Source organism: Gracilinanus agilis, chromosome 3 (genome assembly GCF_016433145.1).
Source record: "Gracilinanus agilis isolate LMUSP501 chromosome 3, AgileGrace, whole genome shotgun sequence".
In the NCBI taxonomy this organism is placed as follows: Eukaryota; Metazoa; Chordata; class Mammalia; order Didelphimorphia; family Didelphidae; genus Gracilinanus; species Gracilinanus agilis.
Window position 1 is genome coordinate 383,644,668 of NC_058132.1, and position 12,320 is coordinate 383,656,987.

Below are 12,320 nucleotides of genomic sequence, written 5' to 3' on the forward strand. Positions count from 1 at the left end.
GATTTCCAAAAAAGCAAAGACGGAATTAAAATGGCTGAGCTCAACACCTCTTTCCCAATCCCTCTCCCCCTATTCCCCAAAAGAGAAAACAATAATCAAAAAAAGAGACAAAATAATAAATCAGGACCCAGAACTTTCTAACTAGCAGTTTTAATGAGTGAATACAGAACAAAGGAGTTAAACTTATCAACCATTTATGTGTACATGGAAGCAAGAATGCTAGGAGGGAGCTTATCCCATCCCCCAACCTTCCCCCATATCCAGAATTGTGAGGTTTAAGAATGATTGGGAAGGTACCCACTTAAGAGGTAGGAATTTTTGAAGGTTATGTAAGTTCAGGGTAGATGGGGCTTCTTGTTCTGTATTAAAAGGTGCCCAGAGAGAGGCTGGGACAAAGATTCTCCATAAATTAAATGTTAGTGATATATCCTGCCTGTCTTCCTTCCCAAAGCCCACACAACTCAGAGCCACATTCTGATAGTTATTTTACCACCATTAGGCCATTTTAAAAAACAGTAGAATGGAAGTTAGGCAGGATAGTGAAGAAAAGAGGAGTTCGATTTTAGGGTCCTAACGCCAAACAAGTTTCCTCTCTTTGGTTCCCAGGCTTGCTTCTCAATTTAGAAGGACAAGAAGGGGATGACAAGTGGGGCAGAGATATGAGTTCCTAGACCAATACCTACAAAGAAGACATGAAGGAGTCAACATTCTCCCTTTATCCTTCATACTCCATGTCTATTTTTACTATCTTTTAAGTGAAATCTTGAGACAGAAGCCCAATAAGCCAGGCAACAATGCTTATAGCTCTAGGGCCATATTCCTCTTTGAGAATGATACCTAGGTATATTGGGGGAGGATAAAGCCCAAAGTAGAACTATGGAAGAGATGTCACCAAGGAGAGATGAAAAAAGCAAGTTTGGTCAAATACTGGGGGAGTCATAGAGCAATTTCTTCTGCCTCTCCCACCCACACCCCTCCTACCAAAGTATCAAACTGAGTTTCCCACCCCCCCAGAGTAAGAAAACTGGGAAGTTCTCCCTGGACAGAGACTATCTGAAAACCTATCAAATTCCCGAACCTTCTATCCAGCACAACAAAGGCTAATTTGCAGAGTGGGAGGAAGGCAGGAAGGAGGGATGCCATCCCCATTTCCTAATCATACATGTTGAAAACTTCCCCCAGCCAATCCAGCAGCTCTGTTCTGCAATGCTTTCTTCTTCCTGTAGACACTTTCATCACTCTAGGCCACATGGAGAAAATAGTCTTCCTTATTGTTGTCCTCATAAAGTTGGCTCATGGTGGCACTAGTAGAGGAAATAGTGTTGTTGACAAAAAATAATAATAATAAGGAGTCTTCTGTTTGAAGGCAGATCCATTTCTGAATTAAGAAGTAGACTGACCAACTGTAAGGTCAGAGGACACCAGGTACTTCCTTTTGTCCAAGTCAGGAACTCTGGCTTTAGGTGACTTCTCCACAATTACAGTGACTCTATCTGGGTATTTCTTCCCAATCTTCTCCCCCTCTTTTTTCCCCACACTTGGTCTTCCTTGTACTGGAATTTTATGATGCTCTGCAGCTTTGGGGGATCTGGCTGCAGGGGAATGGGTTCATTCTTTCAGTCTAGCTGCCTGCTGGTCAGAACTAGTTAAGAGACCAGGCCTTGCCAACCAACACTCCCTGGACCACTCTGCTCCACCAACTGGTTGATAATACACAAAACTGAGGCTCTGGGTAGCCTAGGCTGGGAGGTACAGAGAGAGAGCCAGCATGGGGGTAGGAAAATTCTGCAGGGTTCTAGGAAGAGCCAGCTACTTTACCTTTTTTAAAAGGACCACATAAATTATATTTTTAATGCCCCCTTATTGTTGATAAAACCTTTTTTGTGGTTGGAATCTTAGTGACTTTTCTCTCCAATTGAATGTTGATTAAAAATGAATGCCAAATGGCTTCTTTTTTAAAGTTTATCAGGAAATATTGATGATAATCATAATTTACTACTGATAAGAGTAGGAAGTAATGAAAAGATTTAGATTTTTTCCAATCAATGACACTATTAGAGAATGAGGAAACCCAGGATATATTGTAGTATTAAGATTAAAATTCTCTGGAGACTGTATCTTATTTTACAAGTCAGAAAAAAAGGAAAGGACTCTAATCTTATGTGGCTTGCTCATCCTTTAGTAAGCCTTGAGTAAAAGTTGGTCAAAGACTGGAGGGTCAGGAGCCAGGCCAAGGCATACCTTCTCCCCCAGTATTCCCCAGGAAAAAAAAACCTCCACTTCCTTTTGGTATGCGAATTTATGTTTGTAATAATGTCCCTTTCCAAAGCTTCTCTGATTGGACAAGAGGCAGGTCTTCCAGATTCCAGATAGTTACAAGTATCAAAAGACAAGGGTGCTGAGACCAATAGAATGGCTTCAGAGTATGCATGCCCACTCCTTTCTACTCTTCACCATTTTAATTCAATCAGAGGGTGAGGACAAGCTGAAACTTAATTCAATCAGAGGGTAACTTTAAATTTAATATCCAAACTCACCCTTTTTAAAATTCAAAGGTAATCTTGTGTTATCAAAGAAAAGGGCACAGGCTAGTGTTAGAGTTTCATAGTAGATTATATTAAAAGATGTAGAGATTATAGATGAATTTCAATATTCAAACATTACTTGAATTCAAATCATCAAACAAATATGACACTTTTGCAAAAACAAAAATGTTATCTTAGCTCCCCAATATGTTTTATGTACTTACTATAAAGTCCATGGGAGGATAAGAGTGAGTCATACAGAATAAAAAATCATGAATGGATTGCTTTCTACATGATTAGAAAATATACTTACATTAAAAAGATTATAGATTCACTGAAGTATTCAAGTATACTTCTTAGTTTTCTCATTTGATAAATAGTATGGCCAGAGTGATGAACAAAATATTCCTACTCTACAAACCTAAATTAATGAGATTACATTAAGAGATTTCGTTTGTTTGTTTTTGTTTGTTTTTTTCTCACCACATTTTAGAAGAGGTATTCACAAATAAGGGCACATCTGGAAGAAACTATTGTTCAGTAATTTCAATTGTGTCTGACTCTTTGTTATCTCATTTTTGGGTATTCTCAGCAGAGATACTGGAGTGGTCTGCCGTCTCCTTCTCCAGTTCAGTTTCCATTTGATGAAACTGAGGCAAACAGGGGTTTGTCTAGTCATACAGCTAGTAAGAGTCTGAAGCCAGATTTGTGCTAATGAAGATGCACTCAATGTTGAATCCACTATGTCACTTAGCTGACCTCTTTAGGTGACCATACAAGATGAAAAAAGTTTTTAAAAATCACATCATAATGCTTAATAGTTGAAAAAATTAGTTAAGTTCAGTTGTAAAAGAAAAAGAAACATGTAGACACCATTCTGTATAGCATCAGAAAGTAGTCCTTAGGTAAATGACCAAAATAAAAGAGCTTTCTAGCATTTAAAACTATTCAGTGATGAAATGACTCTTCTTTTAAGCTAGTAAATTAAATTATGCAGAAGGTTTTAGACATTCTGTAAAATGGAATTCCTGCATCAGATGAGATTTTGGATTAAAAGATTGAATATAAAATGGCAGAATCTCTGGTATAGTTCGTATGTATGAGAAAGAACTACATTAATCTTCAAAAAAAGCTTAGATTTCATATCATAGGTGACTAATCAGTTATAAGGACAACCCAGTTCTGATTTAACTAAACCAATGTTCTCATTCAAATGAGCAATTCCTGAAGTGACTTCCTATAACACTCTTGCAATATAATTCTTTCTCATACATACCAATGTATTAAAGAATCAGCCACTTTATATTGGTTCTTTTAGATCCTGAAGACTCTTGATTTTCACAAGCCCCCTATTACTATTCAACTATTCAATAATACATAAAATGCCTTATTAACCTTGTGCTAAATATGTACTTAATTTTTTTTAAAATCCATGCCTGTTAGTTAAAAGCTCTTAAGCCCTATTCATTTAAGTTCCTAGAGTTCAATTTAAATTTTTCTTATTGGTGGATATGAATGGGAGTTTAGGGATGGATAAGACAATGAAATTGATCTTGGGAAAAGAGCAAGAGTCAAGTAAAGGAGACTAAAATGAAAAACTGATCATAAAAGAGAACATAAAGTTCACCATCTTTAAAATCATTTGTTGAAGTTTATATCTTTGCAGGGGCATTAAGTGATGACATAGAAGGAAATCAAAAAAAGATTTTACCCTTTAATCATGTTATATCTTCTTGTTCAGTGTTTATGGTTCTTAGAGAAATTGTATATATTATATTTACCTGTAGAAAAAGCACACTTGATAATAAGATTAATTCTTTTGTGTTTTCTACTACTTTCTTATGCTGAAAGCATCTGATGCAAAAAAGAGGAAATATGGTATAATTGTTATCAGATGACAGAACATTGGGAAATAAAGGTAATGGCTTTAGCTTTACCATTAACTAGCTGTGTGTTCTTCAACCAGTCACTTCTCTTCTCTGTGCTTCAGTTTATTCATCCATAAAATGAGGAACCTGGATTAAGTGGCTGCTATAATCGCCCCAAAAAGCTAACTTTAATGATTCTCTGCTTCTATAGTCATAGAATAGATGCTACAGCTTTTTCACAATCTGTCTGGAAAAAAAAATATTGGTTGTTTGAAGACTCTTTTATGTTGGGTCTCACTAAGTATTAGTAAAGAAATAGATCAGAGTAGACAGTGGTCAAAGGGAGTTTTTGAAGTTAGGTAGGACATAGATAATAGTAGGTAACTGGAATCATAGGGAGATTAATATGAAAAGGACAAAACCAAAATCATTCAGATCAGATAGTTTAAACTAAGAGATAAGATATTATGATGGGTTTAGAAAGAATTTTAGATAGACTATTATAAATATTTGGAAGAAATCTGGGGTTACATCTAAATTGACACTAAAACCAAGAGTACTGAGAACAGCAAAACCCCTGAGACTATCAGCTTCTCTTTAAGTCTGACTCCTGTAGCTATCTTTCAGGAAACAATCCCTATTGGGCAGTACCTTTGATTCCAACTGGCACCAAAACTAATGCAAATCAGTCACCACCTATCGTCAGGAAAACTTCCAAACTCTGTAAACACTCATTCCCCTACTCTGATTCAGGTTGTCCCATCCAACTGTCATTCAGTGAAGCAATCCTTGTGGTGATAAAACCTGACAATTATTTCGGTAGGCACTGCTATTGCCTTCCTATTAATCAGCACCCATAGCAAAACATCCATCAGAAAACAAAAGTTTTCATCACTGATATTCTTGGTAATGTCAAAGTTCAACCAATGCAGTTTAATCAATAAAAATTCCAATTAAGAAGATAGATTTCCTTCTATTTCATCAATATTTTATAAAGGTCATGGGACTTTTATATATGACTTAAAGATAAAGCTTCCTATACATATTATCCTAGAATGGGAGCTCCTTAAGAATACTGTTTCAGAAGAAAAACAACTGTTTGAACACATGGATTGAGGCGGACATGATTGGGGATGTAGACTCGAAATGACCACCCCAAAGCAACTATCAATAATATGGAAATAGCTCTTGATAGATGACACATGTTAAAACCAATGGAAATGCACGTTGGTATGGGGGGGGTGCTAAGGGGTGGGTGAATGGGAAAGTAAGAACATGAATCATGTAACCATGGAAAATTTTTCCAGAGTGTCTGAGAGACATTGAGGGGGAGGGGAAATACAGCTTGGTGTGGCTGCCTCCATCTTGAAGCCAGACCACCCGCTGTGAAGTTGACTGATCTAGGGTGTTCAAACTCGGATTGGGGTACCCCATACCTCATCTTATAGGGAGGCCTCGCCCCCAACTCCTGTGGGGCAGCACAACCATCCAGGTCACCCAGTTTTGGGGTGACACCCCCTTGAAGTCTTCCAGTGTATATTCAGCAGGAGGGGAGAGCTAGAAGAGAGTCTTACCTCATAGACTCTCTCCCTTCTATCATAACATTGGTTACTTGGGTCTCATTTATTATTACAGTTTGATCAGAGGCTCTGTTTATTCTTATATCTCAAATCCCATCCCCCAACATACACACATGTTGGTTGTATTTTTAGTGCTCTAAGAAATCTAAATAAATTTGTATATTGGCATAAAAACAGAGAGATAGCATTGAGGGAAAGACTGATAATTCATGAGGATGTGGAAGATGACTGAGGGAGAAATATCATGGATGAAACAGAAAGGAGGGTTCTATAAGACATGATTATCTTACAAGGAGTAAGGCAATCCTATCTTCTGAAACTGGAAAGTAAGAGTTGAAGATGGGTGAAGATATAGATAAAGACAAAGAAAACAATTGAACTAAGGCAGTTCAAAAAAGTTGACCTTAACTTCCTAAGAAAACTAAGAAAGGACAAATCTTCTTTGAGTGATTTGCTGAACTCTGTTCATGATAGTGGTTGGAGTGTGTTGATTCCTTCTTTTTTTTTAATACTCTCTTCTTTTAAGCTTTGTTACAAGGGAAAAAAAATGTTAGGTAAAGACGAAAGATGTAGATATTTAGATATCACGATGATATAAAAATAAATTATATCAATATAAAGAAAAAAGAATAAAACAAGAAAATAACTTGCATTCAATATACTACTCATATTCTTAACATTAATAATAAAGGTATTACTGTGTTCTATATCAATTTTCAAGTATACTTTTAAAGGTAAATTCTAATTATGTTTTAACATGTTTTTATTTTTTATTTTTTCACCAAATGCTGTTAAGTTTTTGTTTCACAATTTTTCTCTTAAACTGTCAAGTAAATCATTCTAATTCTTACTCCTTATGAAAAAGATTTAATGTCAGTAATTTGTGAATTTTGCTCAGTTAAGGTCAAGATGCTGTAATTTAACAAGTATTAACACTGTGTTCAACTAATTAGTAAGATAAAGTCATTTTTTCCCGAAAGTCTTATATTCTAAAAAAGATGATGAGACATGTATTCAAATATACATGTGGTATAAAAGTGCATGTACATATTTTTGTGATGACATATGTATACACACATATATAATATATATGTGTACATATATATACAGAAAGTGCAATATGATGAAAGCTGTGTAAAAGAGAATGCAAAGTTTTGTATAGTTAGATTTAAGCAAATCCCATATTTACAGCATTGGCCTTGTTGGCAGTATTAGTCTATCAATGCATTTCTGTTCATATCACTCACTAGTTAGCTATTCAATAAGACAACTTTTTATTCACATACTTATTGAGATATTTGATTTGCCTTATTTAGTTTCCCAGAAGGTACCTTTACTTACCTTTCAAATGGAGATTAAAAGTCATCTATAATTTAATTGTTATTCTATTACTTACTCTATTCTGATTATGAATTTCTGGTGTTGTGCAGCATGGGTTCCATATTTCTTTTTCCCCTTTCTTCACTTTAATTGGTTTAGAACTTGAGAAATACAATACTTACTCACTTTTAATTTCCACAAAACTAGTAACAATTATACATGCATATGTGTGTTTATGTATATATAAACATATATCATTCTAAATTTTATAATAATTTACCCTAAAATTCTATAATTCAGAAAATAATTTGTAAATTAGTTAATCAAAATGTTTGTTTTTCTTACATTCATTGAATTCTAAGCACTAGATGGGTTACTTTAGTCTATAATTAACTGTGTCACCAAATATTACCTTTACCAATCATGTGACTTATGAATATACAATTATGTAACTTAGCAGATATATCTGAGGCAATTGCCTGAGACTTAGAATCAGTAAGTGACTGGCAAATGTTCCCACAGATAATAAGCATTGAAAGTGGGATTGAAACTCAAGTCTTCCTGAAGCCCAAATTAGGGCTCTATGTAAGGTCATTGCTGAATGAGTTTGCTACATTTTGTTAAATAAACTTTAGATTTATACAAAAGGTAAGTGGAGAATTCAGGCAATTTTCTATATAACCTCACTTAAATTCTATGTTAATTAGATTCTTCATTAAACAAATGAAAAATTTTTATTTATTCTCCATTCTCTTCCATCAGGAACAACACACACACACACACATATATATATATAGGTTTAAAAGGAAAGCATTTTCAAACTATCAATAGAAATGTTTTGCTTCCTCTCTCTGTATTCTCCCTTCTAAGGTTGTGGTCATAAATATAATAAGTAGAGGAGTCAGAACTGGAAAATTAGACATCTAATATAAACCCAACATTTTTCTACTACAATCTGCCTCTTTTAAAAAGTGGGGTGCAGAGGATTTTGGCAGAATAACCTTTTAAGTTCTGTGGCACTTGTTTTCATCATATTCTCTTTTATTATTCAAAATTCTTTGCCTCTTATCCTTATTGTATGTATTGAATATATTTCTTTCTCTATACTATCCAAGTATTCTTTCTAGTTACATTCTGATTTTCCCGTTGGGAATGGCAGAGGCTTAATGTTTATCCAAACTAGACCATACTAGATTTTTATTTCTCTTTGAATCAGACCTTGAACCTGTGAAATGAACTAATTAGTTCATTGTTTTTCTTTTTGGAAGTTATGGGTTCAAATTCATTCTCCTTACTGCATAAGACATTCACATGAGCAACTACATTTTTAACCATTTCACAATATCCAAGATAATGTTCTGATGACATTTGTATAGCCAAACTTTTGAATTCTGGGAGCAAAATGTTTCTGTGTGACTTAGGTAAAGATGAAGGACTTTGTCTTGGATCATTAAATTATATCAACAATTAATTTGACCTGATGCATTTATTAATTATTTGGGTCTTCTTGACCCAATTTATAAATAATATATTTGTCATAATTACAAATAATTAACTTACTTGATCTGCTTTATAAATAATTTAATTTGACCCATAATTTTGAAGGTTGCCTTATATACCTGTGCTCAATATGCTCATATGTTTTGACTCTTTCAATAGATTGGGAATAATTATAGCTTTCTGATTTCCTCACAGACTTATTGGAAGGAACGTCCTTTGTGTGGATTATATGATGAAAAGAAAAAACCATGAGATAAGAAATCTTTAAATTTGGTTTCTAATCTTGGTTCTGTCACTGGCTATGTGCCTTTGGACAAGTTGTTAATTTCCCTGGGCATCAGATAACTATCTCAACAAATTTTTGCAATCTTGACAATTTAGTGCTATCATTTTTCCCCTTTTATACTTAAGGAAACTAAAGCAAACAGATTACAAATGAAACAACTATGCAAACTGAGTAAACTAAACTAACAAAGATCTAGAATTGAATTATAAGATGGAGTCAGTGTGGTTTGTTCAATTCCCACAATTCCCACACAAAGTATACCCACAGGATCATACAACTAAAATTGCTGAGTCTTTTACTTAAACTCAGGTTTTCCTGACTTCAGGCCCAAAACTCTATTCACTATACATTTATTAAGTATGAAATATATATTGAACACTGGTGCTTCATGCTTATCTGATTATGAATTTTATTGCATTGTGATCTGAAAAATTTGCATTTATTATTTTCTGCTTTTTTCCATTTGTTTGCAATGTTTTTATGCCCTAATACATAATCAAACTTTGTGAATGTGTCATGTACTGTTGAAAAGAAAATATATTCCTTTTTTATCCCTATTTACTTTTCTTAGTTTATCTTTTAACTCTAATTTTTCTAAGATTTTGTTCACATCTCTTACTTCTTTCTAATTTATTTTTTTTTGTTTTATCTAGATCTGATATAGGAAGGTTGAGGTCTCCTACTAGTATAGTTTTACTATCTATTTCTTCCTTAAGCTCCAATAGTTTCTCCTTTAAAACTCTGGATGCTGTAGCATTTGGTGCTGATATTTTTTCATTGCCTATACTGCCTATTATGAGTACGTAAATTGCCTTCCTTTTCTCTTTTTAATCAGATCTGTTTTTACTTTGACTTTTTCAGGTATCACAATTGTGACTCCTTCCATCTTTTTCTCAGTTGATGCTATGTAATTTTTGCTACAGCCTCTTAACTTTTACCCTGTGTCTGTCTACCTGCCTTATATGTGTTTCTTGTAGACAACATATGGTAGGATTTGGGTTTTTAATCCACTCTGCTATCTGCTTCCATTTCATGAGTGAGTTCATCACATTCACATTCTGCATTAAGATTACCACTTGTGAATTCTCCATCATTTTCATTTCCTCTTTTAGTCCTGCCCTTTCTTCTTTCACTATTTCCTTCTGTACCTGTGATTTGCTTTTAATAAATGCCTCTTTTTCCCACCCTTATATTTTCCTTCCCATGTCCTCCCTTCTTATTCCCCTCTTATTTTTCTTTATGGTCTACTAATTGACCTCCAAATTTCCTACCCTTTTAATATTCCCCACTCACTCTCCCCTTTGTTATTCCCTCTCAGATTCCTTGTAGGATAAGAGAGAATTCTATACCCCAATAGTTGTTCCCTCTCAGAACTGATTCCACTGAGAGTAAGATTTAAATGCTATCTATTACCACTCTCTTCCTCCCCTTCTTACAACAGTATCCCCCCCAATGTGTTTAATATAATTTATCCTATTTTTCTTCTTCCTTCAAGTTTCTCTTAGTACTATCCTCTTTCCCCACCTTTTTTTACATATCCTAAACAACTTAGTACCACAACCTATGCCTGTTGTTATGAGGAAGATTACTTAAGTTATTATTTAGGAGTCTTAATAGGAAGGGCTGGAGAATTCCACATGGAATGGGGAAGCAGGAAGTGGCTTGCTCTCTCTCTGAGAAGGACTCCATGGTGGTTGAGACAAGTTGCCACTGACCCTAGGAGACCTCAGATTTTCAGATTTCCTGAAGGAAGACTGACAACTACTTGTGAGAGATTTTGGTAGAGACTATTAATCCCAACCTGAGTTGTAGATTAACTTGGGCTGGGTTAGCGCCCAGAATCTACCCACATGAAGGAGTGCAGCTAGTGGTTCTGGAGGAGTTGGCTCCTGGCATCCTGTAACATCTCTGGACTCTGCTGTGAGGAATCCCACTTCAGTCCTTCTATCCTCTGGGCCCTGCCTGGCTAAGGTCTCAGTTGAGTGTAGTTAAGTACCTCCCCTGACCCTGTGGTTTGCCCTTAGTCTGAAAAGTGTAGAAACCCTTATTCCCATCCTTTACCATAGTTTCTTTAATTAAATTGTTATAAACTCTTGCCTTTTGCCTGCTAGTCTCCATAGGCCCCTTGCCTAGAAGGTGCAGAGTGACAGTTAAGGCCTAACTGCCACTTCTGTTAACAGATACCTCGTTAGCAGTTAAACCCCCATCTCCCTACCTTGTTTTGTCCTGCCTTCTGTCATTCCTGTCTCCCACACACCCACTGAGCCCACAAAATAATATTTAAGGCAACAACCCTGGTTATTCCCCATTGTACTATGAATAATTTTTCTCTATATTATGATAATAAAAATAATTTTGAAGAGTTGCAGGTATCATTTTTCCATGTAGGAATATAATCAATTTAACCTTAATGAAGCTCTCAATTTTTTCCCTCTTTCTTATTTACATTTTTTATGGTTCTCTTGAATTTTGTATTTGGACATCAAATTTTCCAGTTAGTTCTCATCTTTTCTTTAGGAATGCTTGGAAATCTTCTGTTTTGTTAAATGCTCATACTCTCCCTGAATGTATATAAACAATTTTGATGAGTAGGTGGTTCTTGGTTGTAGACCCAATTTTCTTGCCTTCTTGAATATCTTATTCCAAGCCTTGTGGTCCTTTAGTGTGGAGGCTGCCAGATCCTGTGTAATCTTGACTTGGGCTCATTGATACCTGAATTATCTCTTTCTGGCTGCTTGCAATAGTTTTTCCTTGGCCTGGAAGTTCTTGAATTTGACTATTACATTCCTGGGGGTTGTCTTTGGAGTATTTAATGTAAGGGGTGATCTGTGAATTCTTTCAATGTCTATTGTGACCTCTTGTTCAAGAACATCAGGGCAATTTTCTTGAATAATTTCTTATACTATGATGTGAAGTCTTTTATTTTTCCTCCTAGGTTTTCAGATAGACTAATAATTCTCAAATTGTCTCTCTTGCATCGGTTTTCCAGGTCAGTCATTTTTTCAATGAGATATTTCTTGTTTCCTTCTATTTTTTCATTCTTTTGATTTTGCTTTATTAATTCTTGCTGTCTTAGGAGATCATTTGGTTTTACTTGCCCAATTCTAGTCTTTAAAGACTGATTTTCAGCTATGATCTTTTAATTTCCCTTTTTGGTTATGTCTACCCTGCTTCTCATGGCTTTCAGCAGGCCAATTCTGGTCTCTAATTTGTTTATTATTTCATTTGATTTCTGTGCCTC

The 12,320-nt window shown here is 35.1% G+C and overlaps 1 pseudogene; it reads right to left on the minus strand.

Moving 5' to 3' along the window:
• Positions 1 to 1,156: 1,156 nt before the first annotated feature.
• The window catches only part of LOC123241603, a 130,911-nt pseudogene continuing 119,747 nt past the window's right edge, over positions 1,157 to 12,320 (minus strand).